Below are 18,514 nucleotides of genomic sequence, written 5' to 3'. Positions count from 1 at the left end.
TATCTCTGAATATGAGAAATACCTGGTGTTTTAGAAAGAGAGCCTTGAGCCAAGAGTTCAGAGCCACATTGATAGAAATAGGATATGAGCTAGGTATGTAACTGTCTAGTAACTACATTAGAAATAAATGAAGCCCGTGAAATTATTTCAAAAATATATTTTATTTAACCCAACATACCCACAACATCATTTCAACATATAACCGATATAAAAAAATATATAAATGAGATATTTTTTCTGACTAAGTCTTTGAAATCTGGTGTATATTTTACTTACAGCAACATCTGAGTTTGGACTGGCCACACATAAAGTGTTCAATAGTCACTGGGTAGCTCATGCCTGCTGTATTGGACAGTGTAGGTCTAGAGACTTGAATTTGAGTTCCTGTTTATTTCCAGCTCTGTGACCCTGAGAAAATTATTTGTTTGGAGCCTAAATGTCTCCATCTGTATAATACTAATAACAACCCACCGCATGGCAGTTGTTTCAGTTAGTACCTAGCACATGCTGGGTGCCTAAGGGGACAAATCAGTGCTGCTGAACTGGCTTGTACAGTGATGTGTTGCAGCTGATTCATGCCATTTCAAAAGAGCCAATTGTTAATTGTTTGGGAATTTTGCAAACTGGTGTTAAACCATGGATCTCTTCAATTTGGCCATGGAGGGAGTACATTTACTCCATGGAAATCAGCAAACAAGTCACCCCTGCCACTCCAGAGGGCTGATTGTTAAATATTGACCTGCACACCACGAACTTGCATATGTTTGTATGTGATTGTAGGGGTGAGTGTGCACTGGATGCTGCTTGCCCAGCTGGCTTTCCCTCACTGGCGCCTTGTTGTTTCCCTTTAGGTGTCTCTGTCTCATGGGGCCCCCTTCCAGTTATTTTCTCCCACTTTGAGAGGCCTTCAGAAATGGAGGGAAGCTTGGACGGTTCTCAACATGCTACCCTAAGCCCTGTCATCTGGCTTTCTGGAATGCCAGAAATTCTATGGGCGCATTTCCCAAATCAGAGCATGAAAAGCAAAATCAACATATTTGGGTGACTCTGGAAACATTGCTAGAAAACGCAGGCATTGAAAGGGTTTGGGGCTTGAAATTTCCAGATCTCTGCCTCCTTTCTTTGACTAGAGTTGACAGCCTTAAGTGTGTCCTTTGCTCTTAAAACCAGCCCCAGCTACCAGGGCCAGCCTGGAGGTAGAGTTCTCTAGGACGCCAGCCCAGCCCACAGGGGACATCCTTGCTTTCCCTGCCCTACCCCTACTCCTGACCTACCTCTGTTGACCTGTTCTCCTCCAGGCTCCAGGGCTTTTTCCCTACCCAAAAGATGTTGCCTTGATGGTTCTTACCCGTAGGAACCTCCACAGGTGATGATCATCCACAGGCACCTCCATCTCCTGCCTTGTGTCCCCCGCTCCCCCTCCCCAACCCAGGACTCTAGCCCTAACCTTGGCCATTGACTAGGTGGGACAGGGAGACCTCAAAGGAGCTGAAGAGCTTTTCCTTAAATGTTCCTGGGATGGGCCGGGCGCGGTGGCTCACGCTTGTAATCCCAGCACTTTGGGAGGCCGAGGCGGGCGGATCACGAGGTCAGGAGATCGAGACCACGGTGAAACCCCGTCTCTACTAAAAATACAAAAAATTAGCCGGGCGCGGTGGTGGGCGCCTGTAGTCCCAGCTACTCGGAGAGGCTGAGGCAGGAGAATGGCGTGAGCCCAGGAGGCGGAGCTTGCAGTGAGCCGAGATTGCGCCACTGCACTCCAGCCTGGGCGACAGAGCGAGACTCCGTCTCAAAAAAAAAAAAAAAAAAAAAATGTTCCTGGGATGTTAAAATACCTCAATATTAATGGAGACTTCGTAAGTGGAAGAAAATGCCAAAAATAGAGCCGGTCAAAATGCTGCAAAACGCTCCATGCCAAACTCAGAAACCGACAGAGTAGAGAGGATAGATTCTCCTTAGCAACACTGGGCAATTAATTCAACTCCCTGTATTATCCCCCAGCAATATGCCTTCCCAGAGTCTCTCCCTTGCCCCCACTCCTTAAGGAAGATAATTAACATCTGAGCAGAGGTCTCTGAATGACATTCTGTCAGTGCTTCTGTCTAGTTCAGTACCATTTCTGAAATGACTTATGAAATGGAAATAATGTTTTAAATGTAAATTTCTTAATTATAGAAGTTAAGTTTCATTTAAGAAAAATTTTTAAATAGAGAAAAGAAAATAAAAAACACTCATAATACCCCCACCCTAACACAACAACTGCCATCATATTTGTGCTTTTCCTGTCATCTCTGTCCCTATAAATACGTTTTATTCTAACGTCGTGATGTTTGTCTTGGCCTGGTTTCCCCAGAATGCAGAGACTGAGACAAAGGTTTCCATGCAAGTATTTTATTGAGGAATGTGATTCCAGGGAGCAAAAGCAAACGGTGAGGGAGCAAAGCAGACAAGTCTGAGTGATGGAACTGGCCACAGCTGAGTACAACTCAGGACCATCTGAGGAACCACATCAATGAGCGAGAAAAGAAAGAAAGAAGCATTTTTCCATGACTTCCCAGCCCCCATTTGTCAAAGGCTTTCCCCATGGGGTGTTGACTCCGCCACACTTCTGGACTGCCCTTGCATCAGTGCTGAGTGGATTTCCTCTAAGTCCAGGCAATGATGTCAACAGAGAAGCCCCAAGGTGAGAGGCTAGAGAAATGGGGCATTTATCAGGGTGCACCTGTGAGAAGCTGACTGGAATTGACCCAGAACTGGTTACTCCAGCAGTGGCTAGACTAAGAGATAGGTGGGGCCAGGCGGACCTGAAGAGGTGTTCAATACAGCCTTTGTGATGCACATGTAATTTTATTATTGGCTTTTTCACTGAACATTATATATTTTCCATATTGATCAATATTTCTCATAATTTTTAATGGTTGCTTGTTAATTTTCTAAGTAGATGGAAAGAGGCACATTTTGAATATAACTAATTTCTACATATTGTGTCATTTACAAACCAGTGAAAAGTCAGCCCGCTGAGATGACCTATGAAGGGTTATTTTATACCTTTGTAGCATGTAAGGAATTGCCTTTCCTCAACCCAAGTGGGGAGTGGGAGGACATTAATCTCAGTGCTAAACATTTCTGCTTCTATTTCAGCTATCTTTGGAACACAGATATCTTTGGAACACGTTGATGATTGGAAGTCAAAGAATGAAGAAAACCCTACTGATTTCGGGGTTCTAAAGAAAATCTATCCCTTTTCCTTCTCCCCAGTGACAATATTTAGTAGGATTGTTAGAGAACTCTGGATAAAGACAGGTTTAGGACTGCCTTCTCCACTTCTCATCCGTTCAACAAGTATTTATTGAGTACCCGCTGTATGTCAAGTATGGCACCAGGCACTGGGGACCCAGAAATAAAGGACCATCCCTGTCCTCAGGCCATCTGGTGGACGCAGGCATGTAAATGATCAAATATTGTCATGACAATGCTATAATAGGAAGCCCAGGACACAGGAAGGTAAGAGGTGGTTTGACAGTTATTCATCAAATGGGTGTATCATTAATGTATTGGTGCACAAAACATTACCCTAAAACTTAGCTACCAAAAACAATCATAAATATCTCCCATGGTTTTGGTGGGTCCAGAATTGAAGAACACTTTGGCTAGATGGTTCTGACTCAGGGTTCTGCACAATGTTGAATCAAGGTGCCAGCCAGAGCTGTAGCCATCTAAAGGCTTGACTGGGACTCAAGGATCTGCTCCCAAAAGGGCTCCCTCACATGGCAGTTAGCAGGAAGCCACAACTTCTTACCATGTAAAACTGAACTGCTTGAGTGTCCTTGTAACATGGCAGCTAGCTGCCCCAGAGCAGGTGACCCTTGAAAAGGAGATTGACATAGCCTCAGTAATCATATACCATCACTTCCACCATCTTATATTAGTCCAGCAAGATGCTCTTCAGTATAGAGAAGGACTGCTCAGGGGAAGTGGAGATCATCTTGGAAGCTAGTTACCACAATGGTTGATGGATTTCTTCAATTGCCATTTATTAAGCACCTGCCTGGAGCATGGCATTCATTCAGGACTGGGGATAGCAGCATTGTCGGGAGTAATTGAGTTTGGTAACCAAGTCTTTGTTCAATTTTGTATCTCCAGTGCCTGGAACACAGAAAGTCTCAGTAAATGCTTATTTATTTGTCAAAAGGAAGTAAAATGTAACGGTTAGGAGCTGAGTCTCTGGAGCCAGTCTGCCTTAGTTCAACTCCAGGCTCCTCCTTTGCACACTGATGCTTTTCCAGTAAATCTTGTTTAGCCAGAGTTGGTTTATGTTGCTTACAATCAAGAACTCTAATTGATACAGTCTTAGTTTTTCCACTAATGTACTTTTACTAGTTCAGGATCCAATCCAGGACTCCCCATTGCATTTAGTTGTCCTGTGTCCTTAGCCTCCTTTAGCCTGAGACAGCTCCTCAGTCTTGCCTTGTATCTTCTGACCTTGCCACTTCTGAAGAGTGCTGGTCAGTTATTTTGTAGAATGTTCCTCATGAGGAGCCATATGAAGACCTTCAATGATCGGGGAGAGAAAGAAAGAAGTATTTTTCCATTGATCCCTTTTGGGATTGTCTGAGGTTTTGTCATGATTAGACTGAGGTAATGCATTTTGGATAAGAACACAACAGAAGCGATATTGTGAATCATATTAGAGACACATGGTAGCAACATGTCTTAGTACTGGTGATGTTGACCTTGATAATTTGGCTAAGGTTATGTCTGCTCCGTTTCTGTTTTTCCCTTTGTAATTGATAATTATCTTGTGGGAAGGTACTTTGAGACTATGCAGATATCCTGTTTCTCATCACTCTTTCGCCCAGCCAGAGCTGTAGCCATCTGAAGGCTTAACTGGGACTCAAGGATCTGCTCCCAAAAAGGCTCCCTCACATGGCAGTTAGCAGGAAGCCACAACTTCATTCAGGACTGGGGATACCAGCATTGTCGGAAGTAATTGAGTGCGGTAGCCAAGTCTTTGTTCAGTTTTGTATCTCCAGTGCCTGGAACATGGCAGGGTGCAGTGGCTCATGCCTGTAATTTTAGTATTTATTGATGGTTTCTGACAACAGTTATTACTGTGCTATTTGCCTAATGCTGATTTCCTATCTCCATCATTCTGTCTACATTTTAAATTGGAATCCTACTGTAAAGAAGGCTATCCCTTCTCGTTGTGTATTTATTCAGGTATTTATTTCTATCAATATGGACTCATGGATATTTATTTTATTTTATAGATGATAATCCCTTCCTATCATTATTTATTGCTCAAATTAGCTCAGATTTGGCCACTGGGAATTCTCACAAGTTAGCTGCTGTATGTATGGTAGTATTTTTAAAGTATCTTCACTTTTGCTGGGCATGATGTCTCATGCCTATAATCCCAGCATTTTGGGAGGCCAAGGTAGAGGGGTTACTTGACAACAAAAGTTCGAGACCAAAAATTATTTTTTTTAAATAGCTGGATGTGGTGGCACATGCCTGTAGTCAGCTGCTTGGGAGGCTGAGGCAGGAAGATCATTTGAGCCTAGGAGTTCAAGGTTACAATGAGCCATGATCGTACCACTGCACTCCAGCCTGGATGACAGAGCAAGACCCTGTCTCTAAAAGAAAAAAATAAAATAAAATATCTTTATTTTTATCATAAAAGCAATATATGCCTGGCTAAATGGTACATAAAACCTCTCCCTACTATTTTTGTAACTTCCTGTAAATCTATAATTATTTCTAAAACAAAGTAAAAAAGTAATATATGCTTATCGTTTAAAAATTTCAGGAAATTTACATGGCAGGGCGCAGTGGCTCATGCCTGTAATCTCAGCCATTTAGGAGGCTGAAGTGAGAGGATCCCTTGATCCTAGGAGTCTAGGACCAGCCTGGGCAGCATAGGGAGACCACATCTCTTAAAAAAAAATTTAATTAGTCAGGCATGGTGGCGGATGCTTGTGGTCCCAGCTGCTTGGGAGGCTGAGGTGGGAGAATTGCTTGAGCTGCAGTGAGCTGTGATTGCACCACTGGACTCCAGCCTGGGCAATAGAGTGAGACCCTGTTTCAAAAAAAAAATTTTTTTCAGGAAATACAGAAAAGTACAAAAAAAAATCTCATCTCTTAAACATAATGTGTGTCTGTATTGATATTTTTCTCTACACACCATTTTCATATCATTTTAATTGCCATCATAACTTAATTGTGGCAACTCAGCACTAACATGTGAGTTTTGTAATGGAGAGAATGTGGGCCAGAGAAACAGAGATTAATAAAACCATTACCACCACCAGCTGTGATTTGCATGTGTCTACCCCATACACTTGGGCTCTCCCGGTGTTTGGCCTCATCTATTACCTCCCCCAGCCATGTTAGGGAGGGCGGTGCTATCCCAGTGCTTGGCCTCATCTATTCTCTTACCCAGCCATGTTAGGGAGGGTGGTGCTATCCCAGTGCTTGGCCTCATCTATTCCCTCCCCCAGCCATGTTAGGGAGGGCGGTGCTATCCTGGTGCTTGGCCTCATCTATTCCCTCCCCCAGCCATGTTAGGGAGGGTGATGCTATCCTGGTGCTTGGCCTCATCTATTCCCTACCCCAGCCATGTTATCGTGGGCAGTGCTGATCAGTGGGGGTATTGGGAGGGTCTTGATCTATTGTATCAGGGAGAAGAAAGTATCAACGTCATTAGACACAAAAGGAATTGAGCTTCTAAATTCAGGAGAATATACACAGATCAGGCTGACTTTGCAGAGGGAGAGAGAGAGATTATTAGAGGGAGAGAAGAGAAAATCAGAAAATGTTAAAATGTTACATTCTTGCTACCAGGAAACAGGCAAGAACCCTGTGGGTGTTTAAACAAATAGGGTTAAGGTTCGGTCAAGGATGGACTTCTCGCCTCCACGCTGGGTTGCCCTGACAACCTCCTCCTTCTGGAATTGACATTATAGTTAGAAAGAAGGAAAAACAGGCTAATGAAGAAAACAGTAATTAGAGGCGGAACCAGCTGTGGTCTGGCTTGCTCCATCTTGGGGGAAGGTTGGGGAAGGACCTGGGAGGGGTGGAGGGCTCCTGGGATGGTGCTGCAGACAGAGGCATGAGACCTGAAAAGACATTCCTACACAATGGTGAATTTGAGTCTGTGTGCAAGAGACACCAGGGCCTCTCTCAGAAATTTTGATCCAGCCAGTCAGTGTGAATTAAATCTCAGTGGTGACATATCCTTATTGCTTCACCTGTTCTCTTTGAATTAGTCAAGGATGCTTAGAAGGAAACCCCATAACCCTAGGCTCAGGAAATAGCCCCCACTCACTCCTCTGGTTGGGTTGAGTCATCCCATCAGCTTTGGGCTTCCCTCTCTCCTTTTCCATCACAAAAAAAAGGATTGATACCTTCACAGGAGAGAGTGGGAATAGACAGTAGTTATTACTCTCTTCTCTTTCCAGATAGGGAAACTGAAGCTGGGACATTAAGTGACTTGCCCAAGTTCACAAAATTAAGAAGCAGCCAGGATTCAAATCCAGGTCTGATCAATTCAAAGTATTTCCTTGGTAATTTCCTCACTCTGTGATACAGAGCAGTGGTCCTCAAACTTTCACTTGCACTGGAATCCGTTGGATGGCTTGTTGGGCCCTACACCCAGAATTTTTGATTTGGTAGCTTTGGGATTTGGCTCAAGAATATGCATTTCCAACAAGTTTCCAGATAGTATTGATTCTACTGGTCCTGGGACCACACTTTGAAAACAGCATATGTAAAGCAAGCTATTTAACCCTTGGACCTCAAGTATAGTCTTTGTAAAACGAAGAGCAGGACTAGATCTGTTATCTTCAATTCTATCCTGAGGATCCCTCCATTTATCAGACATGTCTCAGCCGTGGGACAGAGATAAGAAGTTTGAAGAAGTTCAGGTCCCCTATCCTGACTTCAGGCAAAGCAGGTCCCCTTGAACTCTTTTACATATTAGAGTTCCACATGAGATTTTCTCGGAAAAGAGATTTCTACTATTAAACAAAAAACCAGGAATTATAAACTACTGAACAAAAAGATGTTAAAATACTGTTTGTTCCTGATATTTATCGCTGTGGCTTAAAACACTGTTAGTTTATGTCATGGTTTTGGGAATCAGGAATCTGGGCAGAGCTCAGCTGGGTAGGTCTACTCTTCATGGTGCCCACTGAGATTATTCAGTGGTACTAACAATATTTGTATTCGTGAATATGTATTATTCTTGGAGTACCAGGACCTGAGTAAGGGATCCAAGAGACAGAAAGAGGAAGGAACTGATCTTTTAACTCGAGACTGGAAACTGGCACAGCGTCATCCTGCTGTCTTCTGTCACATAATCAACAGAGCTCCCCCTCCCCAGATTCAAGGAGAGGGAACATAGACCCCTCTTCTCAGTGGACATGATATTTTGTGGCCTTCTTTGTTAACTTTTTAAAAATTTGTTGACTTTCATTTTAGGTTTGGGGGTACATGTGCAGGTTTGTTAATGGGTAAATTGTGTTTGGCTGGGGTTTGGTGTACGAATGATCCCAACACCAAGGGAGTGAGCATAGTACCTGATAGTTTTTCAGCCTTCACCCTATTCCCCCTTCCCCATTCTAGTAGTCTTCAGTGTCTATTGTTCTCATCTTTGTGTCAGTGTTTAGTTCCCACTTATAAGTGAGAACATGCAGTATTTGGTTTTCTGTTCCTGCATTAATTTGCTTAGGATAACGGCCTCCAGCTGCATCCATATTGCTGCAAAGGACATGATTTTGTTCTTTTTTATGACTGCATAGTATTCCATGGTGTATATGTACTGCATTTTATTTATCTAGTCCACCATTGATGGGCATTTAGGTTGGTTCTATGTCTTTGCTATTGTGAATAGTGCTGTGATGACCATACTGAGTGCATGTATCTTTTTGGTAGGATAATTATTTTTCTTTAGGTATATACCCAGTAATGGGATTGCTGGGCCAAATGGTAGTTCCATTTTAAGTTATCTGAGAAATATTCAAACTGCTTTCCACAGTGGCTTGAAATAATTTACATTCCCACCAACAGTGTATAAACATTCCCTTTTATCTGCAATCTCATCAACATCTGTTATTTTTTAACTTTTTTGGGGGGGAGTTGGTTTTGGGTTTTGTTTTTTTTTGAGACAGAGTCTTGCACTGTTGCCCACGCTGAAGTGCAGTGGCAAGATCTCAGCTCACTGCAACCTCCACCTCTAGGTTCAAGCGATTCTTGTGCCTCAGCCTCCCAAGTAGCTGGGATTACAGGCATGTGCCACCACACCTGGCTAATTTTTGTATTTTCAGTTGAGACATGGGGTTTCTCCATGTTGCCCAGGCTGGTCTCAAACTCCTGGGCTCAGCTACCTCAGCCTCTCAATATGTTAGGATTACAGACGTGAACCACCATGCCTGGCCAATTTTTGTTTTTGTTGTTGTTTTGGGGGAGTTAGTCATAAATTATTTGCCAAGGCCAATGTCCAGAATGGTATTTCCTAGTTTTTCTTCTAGGAGTTTTACAGTTTTAGGTCTTACATTTAAGTCTTTAATCCATCTTTTTTTTTTTTTTTTTTTTTTGAGACAGAATCTTACTCTGTTGCCCAGGCTGGAGTGCAGTGGCATGATCTCAGTTCACCACAACTTCTGCCTCCTGGGTTTAAGCGATCCCCCATCCTCAGCCTCCCAAGTAGCTGGGAGTACAGGCATGCACCACCACGGCCGGCTGATTTTTGTATTTTTAGTAGAGACGGGGTTTCACCATGTTAGCCAGGCTGATCTCGAATTCCTGACCTCAGGTGGTCCGCCTGCCTCGGCCTCCCGAAATGCTAGGATTACAGGCTTGAGCCACCATGCCTGGCCTAATCCATCTTAAGTTAACTTTTGTATAGGGTGAAAGGTAGGGATCCAGTTTCAATCTTCTGCATATGGTTAGCCAGTTGTCCCAGCACCATTTATTGAATAGGCAGTCCTTTCCCCATTGCTTGTTTTTTCAACTTTGTTGAAGATCAGTTGGCTGTAGGTGTATGGATTTATTACTAGATTATCTATCCTGCTCCATTGGTCTATTTATTTGTTTTTGTACCAGTACCATGCTGTTTTGGTTACTGTAGCCTTGTAGTATAGTTTGAAATCAGGTAATGTGATGCCTCCAGCTTTGTTCTTTTTGCTTAAGATTGCATTGGCTATTCAGGCTCTTTTTTTTGTTGCATATGAATTTTAGAATAGTTTTTTTTAATTCTGTGAAAAATGATATTGGTGGTTTGATAGGAATAGTGTTGAATCTGTAAATTGCTTTGGGCAGTATGGTCATTTTATCAATATTGATTCTTTCAATCCATGAGCCCAGAATGTTTTTTCATTTGTGTCATCTCTGATTTCTTTCAGCAGTGTTTTGTAATTCTCATTGTAGAGATCTTTCATCTCTTTGGTTAACTGTATTCCTAGGCATTTTATTCTTTTTTGTGTGCGCCTATTGTAAATGGAATTGCATTCTTGATTTGCCTCTCAGAATATTATCTTACAGAAATGCTATTGATTTTTGTTCATTAATTTTGTACCCTGAAACTTTACTGAAGTCATTTATCAGTTCTAGGAGCCTAGAGCCTATTGGCAGAGTCTTTAGAGTATAGATATAGAATCATATTGTCTGCAAAGAGAGATAATTTGACTTCCTCTCTTCCTATTTAGATATCTTTTATTTCTTTCTCTTGCTTGATTGCTCTGGCTAGGACTTCCAGTACTATGTTGAATAAGAGTGGTGAGACTGGGGATCCTTATCTTGTTCTAGTTCTCAAGGGGAATGCTTACAGCCTTTGCCCATTCAATATAATGTGGCTGTGGGTTTGTCACAGATGCCTGTTATTATTTTGAGGTATGTTCCTTTGATGCCTAATTTCTTGATGGTTTTTAACATGAAGGGATGTTGAATTTTATCAAAGCCTTTTCTGCATCTATTGAGGTGATCATGTGGTTTTTGTTTTCAATTCTATTTATGTGGTGAAACATGTTTATTATTTGTGTATGTTGAACCATTATTCCCAGGAATAATGCCTACTTGATCATGATGAATTAACTTTTTGATGTGCTGCTGGATTCAGCATGATAGTATATTGTTGGAGGGTTTTTGCATCTATGTCCATCAGGAACATTGACTTGAAGTTTTCTTTTTTCATGTGTCTCTGCCAGGTTTTGGTATTAGAATGATGCTGGCTTTGAAGAATGAGGTAGGAAGGAGTCCTTTCTCAATTTTTTGGAATAATTTCAGTAGGATTGAAACTAGCACTTTTTTTTTTTGAGATGGATTTTCACTCTTATCGCCCAGGCTGGAGTGCAATGGGGTGATCTTGGCTCACTGCAAACTCTGCCTCCAGGTTCAAGCGGTTCTCCTGCCTCAGGCTCCCGAGTAACCTGGATTACAGGCGTGTGCCACAATGCCCAGCTAACTTTTTTGTATTTTTAGTAGAGACAGGGTTTCACCATGTTGGTCAGACTGGTCTCGAACTCCTGACCTCAGGTGATCCATCCGCCTTGGCCTCCCAAAGTGCTGGGATTACAGGCGTGAGCCACTGTGCCTGGCCAAGACTAGCTCTCTTTTGTACACCTGGTAGAATCTGACTGTGAATCCTTTTGGTCCAGGGCATTTTTTGGTTGGTAAGTTTTTAATTGATTCAATTTCAGAACTCGTTAATTGGTCTGTTCAGAATTTCAGTTTCTTCCTACTTCAATCTTGGGAGGTTGTATGTTTCCAGGAATTTATCCATTTCTTCTAGGTTTTCTAGTTTGAGTGCATAGAGGTGTTCATAATAATCTGAGGATTTTTGCATTTCTGTGGAATTGGTTGTAATGTCACCTTTCGCATTTCTGATTGTGCTTATTTGGATCTTCTCTCTTCTTTCCTCTGGGTTTTTTGTTTTGTTTTGTTTTGTTGTTGTTGTTGTTGTTTTTCTTTTTAGCAGAGATAGAGTTTTGCCATATTGGCCAGGCTAGTCTTGAAATCTTGGCCTCAAGTGATCTGTCTGCCTTGGCTTCCCAAAGTGCTGGGATTACAGGCGTGAGCCACCATGCTTGGCCTTCTTTTTTAATCTTGCTAGCAGTCTATAAATATTGTTAGTTCTTTCACATGGCCAACTTTTGGTTTCATTGATCTTTTGTATGGATTTTCACATCTTAATTTCTTTCAGTTCTGCTCTGATTTTAGTCATGTCTTTTCTTCTGCTGTTTTGGGATTGGTTTGCTCCGGTTTTTCTAGTTCCTCCAGGTGTGATGTTAGGTAGTTAATTTGAGACCTTTCTAACTTCTTGATGTAGGCATTTAAATGCTATAAATTTTTCTCTTAACACTGCTTTAGCTGTGTCCCAAAGATGATGATGATTATTTATTTATTTATTTGAGTGAGAGTCTCCCTCTCTTGCCCAGATTGGAGTGCAGTGGTGTGATCTTGGCTCACTGCAACCACCAGCTCCTAGGTTCAAGTGATTCTCATGCCTCAGCCTCCTGAGTAGCTGGGATTACAGGCATGTGCCACCATGCCTGGCTAATTTTTTGTATTTTTAGTAAAGACAGGGTTTCACCATTTTGGCCAGGCTAGTCTCAAACTCCTGATCTCAATTAGAGGCATGAGCCACTGTGCCCGGCCCCAAAGATTATGTTTTGTTGTCTCTCTGTTTTTGTTAGTTTCAATTTTTTAAAAAAATTTCTGCCTTAATGTTGTTCTTTACCCAAAAGTCATTCAGGAGCCAAGTTGCCTAATTTCGATGCATTGTATGGTTTTGAGAGACCTTCTTGGTATTGATTTCTGTTTTTATTGCACTGTGATCCAAGAGTATGGCTGGTATAATTTCAATTTTTAAAAATTTGTTGAGATTTGCTTTATGGTTGAGCATGTGGTTGACCTTAGAGTACGTGCCATGTGCAGATGAGAAGAATGTATATAGTTTGTTATTTTGAGATGGAGTATTCCATAGATATCTATTAGGCCCAATTGGTCAGGTGTCAACTTTAGTTGTTATCTGTTAGTTTTCCGCCTTGATGATTTAACACTCTCAGTGGGATGTTGAGGTCTCTATTATTGTGTAGTTATTTAAGTCTTTTTGCAGGTCTCTAAGGAGCAAAGAACTGAAGATGTCTCACACCCCGCTGTGGAGGTCAGAGGACTCCAGAAACTTTGCTCTTCTGACCACAGGCTACTCATCTTCCTAGATCCCATTTTGGGGACTTGAGGAATGAACAGCCAGAAGGATGTTTGGCCATTACAAGGGCAGGACAGCACTCAAATCACCTCCTCCAGGAAGCCTTTCCTGATCTATTCCTTCCCTGCCTGCCCTCCGCTTTAGCTCCAGGCTGAGAGATGTGTGGCTCCTCTGTATTCTGTAGCCACTGTGTGCTTACTATCATCACAGAGTGAGAGGCTTCATTGTCTGTCTCCACTAGCAGACCCTGAGCTCCTGAAAATGTTCTTTGGTGTCTTTCTTCTCTTTATCCCCAGGACCAAAGATGGTGCTTAGCACAATACAGGATGTTCAGACACTGTCTGGTGGATTGAATTGAGTTGTTCATATGTGGTTAGTTCAATTCAGAAGAAAGTGTGGTTATTTTTATTGGGATTAGTCTTTGCCTTTGGATCTGCTAAGCAAATTTAATATGTAAATAGGACTCAGGTGAAGAGATGTTAAGTATTCTTTAAAAAAATATTTTCCAAGAGCTTTGGCAGCCTCTATTTGATGAACAGTTGGTTAATTTCAAATGATTTAAATGGATTTATTCAAGTAGATTCAATAGGACTAATCTCTAGTAGGCAAAATTCTGTTAATTCTTCTTTTCTTATATTGTATAGCCTTAGAAGTAATTCACTTCGGTTTCATTTCCCTTCTTTCCTTCCTTCCCTCCTACCTTCCTTTTTTCCTTCCTTTTTCTTGGTAAGTTTCATTACTCAAGCTTCCCACTCATTCAGATGGGCCTTTGCCCCCATAATTAAAAGACTGAGTAAGCATTGGGAAGTAACCAGTGGTCATGTGTCTTGACTTTATTTCTGCATGGCTTTGATGTTGAGAGCAGCTCTGTTACACCGGATCTATCAGTTAGCTCTCTGCTGCTCACAGGATTGCCCATGCAACGGCAGCATCAGCGTTCCCTGGGAACCTGTTAGAAATGTAGAATCTTAGGCTCAGAATCTCAGATCCAGGCTCAGGGATCACCCAGACCATTTGATCCCAGGGTGATTCATGAACATACATGTTTGAGAAGCAGAGTTTTAACTAACCTGAACAATGACTCTGCCCAGGCCCATACTTTGTACAGGATGTGGTAACTGAACCAGGAATTGAATACATACCATTTTGCAGTTTATCAGTACTAATTCACCTATATCTTTGCTGGATCTACACACCAAACAGGTTTCCTTGCTTACCCCACCCACAACTCCTAGAAGGGGCAGCCCTACATATAATACCAGGGGCTGGTATTCTTGAGAGCTTACATTGCACCAGGCATGGTACCTTCTACTTTATATGTGTTCTTACTCCTTACAGCAGACCTGTGAGACAGGTACCACACCTACCCCCTTGTTCGTAGACAAAAAGCTGAGGTTTAGAGAGGTGAAATGGTTTGTTTCCTGCCAGCCAGCAGAGTGCTGGCCTGTAATAAGGGCTCTATAATTGAGGGCTGTTAGCATCCTCATCCTATTTCTGGGGACAGGGTGATCCAGATTTAAATGGCTACAGAACAGTCCAGTTGACTGGCAGATTGCATTGTGGTGGTAATTTCCCGCTTTCAACCCTTTGTGAGCTCTAGAATGGCATTCTCCTACTCAGGGCTGAGGGCTGGGGGATACTATCTCATTGCCTGGCCAGTCCCAAGGCTGCTACCTCTTCCTCTTGCATGTTCTTCTCCTTCTCCTTCTCTTTCCTCTGTTTCTCAGTTTTCTCCTTCTTCTACTCCTCCCACTTTTCCCCCTCTTCCATTTCCTTCTCTTACTCTTTCTTGTCTTCCCCCTCCTTCTTCTATTCCTCCTCCTTCCCTTCCCTCCATTTTTTTCTCGTCCTTCTCAGCTCAACTCCTCATTCTCCTTCCCTCTCCTTCCCTCTTTTCTCCTAGGGCTCCAGGTAGAGAATGTAGATGATGATGAAGGTAATGGTGATTTTGATGTTATCATTTGGCCAGCCTGGATTTCTAGTTTCTTGTCATCTTCCCCTTTGGTGGGAAGGGGATCATTCAGTGTAAGAATTTGAAGGTCTGCTGTGAAAGGCAATCATTATTAGACAGAGAAAGGCTGGTTTGTCTTACATATTTAGAAACTATGTTTGGGAGAAGGGAGAAATATAAAGGTTAAAAAAAGACTGAGGGAAATGAGGCAGGAGAAGAGAGACAGAAAGACTAGAAAGAAGGGGCTTGAGGGAGCTCCTCAGATACTTATTCTGATTGATCTGAAAGGCGGTTAGTTCAGCTGTGTTTGGCACCATCCTCTCTACTTGGGTGTGTTTGTCATCAGCCACCAGGAAGTCACTGTCAGGCGAAGCACGTGCTGGCAAGCCCTTCCAGCCACTGAAGGATATGGTGGTGCAGTTACATTATTGCTGTTATTCATATCGGCTGACCAGTTCCCCAGCTCCCTCCTTGACCCTTGTGCTTGTTAAATTTTTTACAGACAATCTCTACACCCGATAAGTTGGGCAGCATAAGAAACTAAAGCCTACGTGTTCTCTATTCGTCTGCTGTATAATTGGGCCTGGAAAATACTTAACTAGGTCTTTGGGAGTAATACATAATTTGTCCTCTGTATATAAGCTGAACTGCTGATTGAGGATCAAAGGAGCTGATCATTGATTTAATTAACTTATAGACTACTTGGTGGGGGGCAATATACATACACGTGAAGTCAGGGGCTAATTAACCCTACAAGAATATAAGAGACACTAAAAGTTACTATGACTAAATGCCCAGTTGATGGCAGAAATGTAAGAGATAAAGGATCCATTAAAAGTTATTCATCAGAATTGCAGATATCACCAAAAGATGGGCAAGATACATTTAACACATTTGCAAATAAATGTGTGTCACCTGTAACCCATTCTTAGACTAACAACAACAAATTCTAAATATCTGCAGGTCAAATGTAACTCAATACTGTTTTATAAAATTCAGTATTTCTTCAAATAGGATCATCTTTTTCTAGAAGTAATCACAAGGCCTAAGGAGATTTGCAGCAATGGAAAGGATTTTTTCTCCCCTGTAATGAATAGATTAAAAGCTTAATCCCAAGGTCTGTCTCTGTGTCCCAGTATAATTGTGGTATGAGTCATTCTGAATGGGTTTTTTCATATACACTCAGAACTGTAAGGCATTTAGGGGAAAGCATCAAAGTTTTTAAAGATAAAAGAGACAACTTTCAGCAAACCTTGTGACCCTGAGAGGGATGCCCAAGATGAATCCTTTTCAGTATCAGGCTCCTAAGAAAACACTGATTTTACTTTAGGACACTTGAGACCTGGATTGTCTTGTGAGGAGTTTCAGAAGGGCATCCACTCCTATATTCCTAGTTACTGACCTGTCAGATGCTGGCTTTGCAAAGATCCTCGTTAGTCCTTTGGCTCATCAATGCGAGGCCTATCCTGCAGGTCAGCATGAAGCAATGTGAAAAAATGGTCTATCCAATTCCTGAGTCTATTCCCAAGAAGCAAGGCTTACAGCTAGTGGGAAATTGATTTATTATCAGTGCTTAAAAGAGAATAATTTAAAACTTTCTTGGGGTTCAGAAGAGTAAAGACTTGAAATAAGACCTGTTTGGACATCGCATGGGTGAAGTGATGCTCTAAAGAAGTTGAGGCTCAATTTGAGGAAAACCGGGACAGATGACCTTCAGAGCAAGAAACAAAGCACGCCTTTCATCTTTACCTTTGTGCATGCAGGGGAAAGACTGACTACATGGGATGATGGCTAGTTGACAGGCCTGTTGCTTTTTAATCAACAGACATGTATCTCATATTTATCAAGCAAGTATGTGTAGCAAGGATTGAGGGAGGCAGCCTGGCTTTAGTGGTTAAGAGCATGAGCTCTGGAGCCAGACTGCCTGGGTTCAAATCCCAGTTTAGCACTTGCTAGCTGTGTGGTGTTGAGTGATTTTTCTTAATCTCCCCTGGGTCCCAATTTCCTCATCTGCAAAACGATGATCACAGTTCCTATTGAGAGGGTTTGTTATAAAGCTTAGATGGATTAATATTTATTAAGGGTTTAACACACTGCCTGATGACACATATTAAATGCTCAACAAATATTAGTTGCTAAGGTTGATAGGTGCTGTGTCAGATGCAAAGATAAATGCAGAAGAGGGAGATAGCCAGGTACAGACTTTACACACAAATGATGTCCACATAAGAATGTCAGGTTTAAATTGCTCTTTTCCCTATCTTGTATCTATGTTCCATTTAGAAAGTAACAGGAGTAGAGAACTCTCCCCTGAACTGGGGCCTAAGAGGAGGTATAGGGAACTCAGGGAGAGGCTCCTCCTCAAGGAAGTCTTTTCTGCAGATTCATCCAGTTCAGCAAGCATGAACCCTGGGGCCCCACCAATTCAAGGAGGAGCTAAATTGGCAGATGTTTATTGAGCCAGGACTATAATCAAGGAAGCTGGCTGGCTGCTGCAGGAATGGAGAAACAAACATTTACTGAAAGCCCCATGTGCCCGGCATTATATGAGGCATTTTCCATGAATTATTGTACTTACAAGTGGTACCATCCTTAAATGGTAGGCATTCTCATTTTTACCCTATTTACAGGTGAAAAAAATGAAAGGTAGGTGATTTGTCCAAGCTCACACATCGGCAAGTGACTGAGCCTCAATTCTTCCCCAGAATGGTCTTCTTTCTGAGCTTTTTCACTTGCTATGGTATTTCCTGGGGTGTGTACAAGACTCAGTTCATGTCCTGAAAGAACTTACAGTCTGGCAGGAATATCACAGATGAAAAGTCCATACCATTTCTTCCTCCACTGAATGGTCAGTAATAGGGAGAGATTTCTTCCTTTCCTATACAATCTTAGCATTTATTTTCCTTTTTTAGATGGGGTCTCACTCTGTCACCTAGGTTGGAATGCAGTGGCGCGACCTTGCCTTGCTGCAACCTCCATCTCCCGGACTCATGCAATTATCCCACCTCAGCCTCCCAAGTAGCCGGGACCATCGGTGCACACCACTACACCTGGCTAATTTTTTGTATTTTTGGTAGAGACGAGGTTTCACCATGTTGCCCAGGCTGGTCTCAAGCTCTTGAACTCAAGTGATGCACCCACATCGGCCTTCCAAAGCACTGGGATTACAAGTGTGAGCCACAGTGCCCGGCCTCTTAGCACTTTTGAACCACTTAACAGGATGCTTGGACTGACTCTTTAAATTCAGTAAAAGTAACAAAAACATTAACTGATGTTATTGAGTATCTTGAATGTGGCCAGGAACTTCATATGATAATCTCATTTAATCCTCCCAGCGCAATGATCCTGTTTATTCA

The sequence above is a fragment of the Nomascus leucogenys genome, chromosome 4, assembly GCF_006542625.1.
Source record: "Nomascus leucogenys isolate Asia chromosome 4, Asia_NLE_v1, whole genome shotgun sequence".
Lineage (NCBI taxonomy): Eukaryota > Metazoa > Chordata > Mammalia > Primates > Hylobatidae > Nomascus > Nomascus leucogenys.
The sequence above is the reverse complement of the archived record's forward strand: the minus strand, read 5'-3'. Positions refer to the sequence as shown.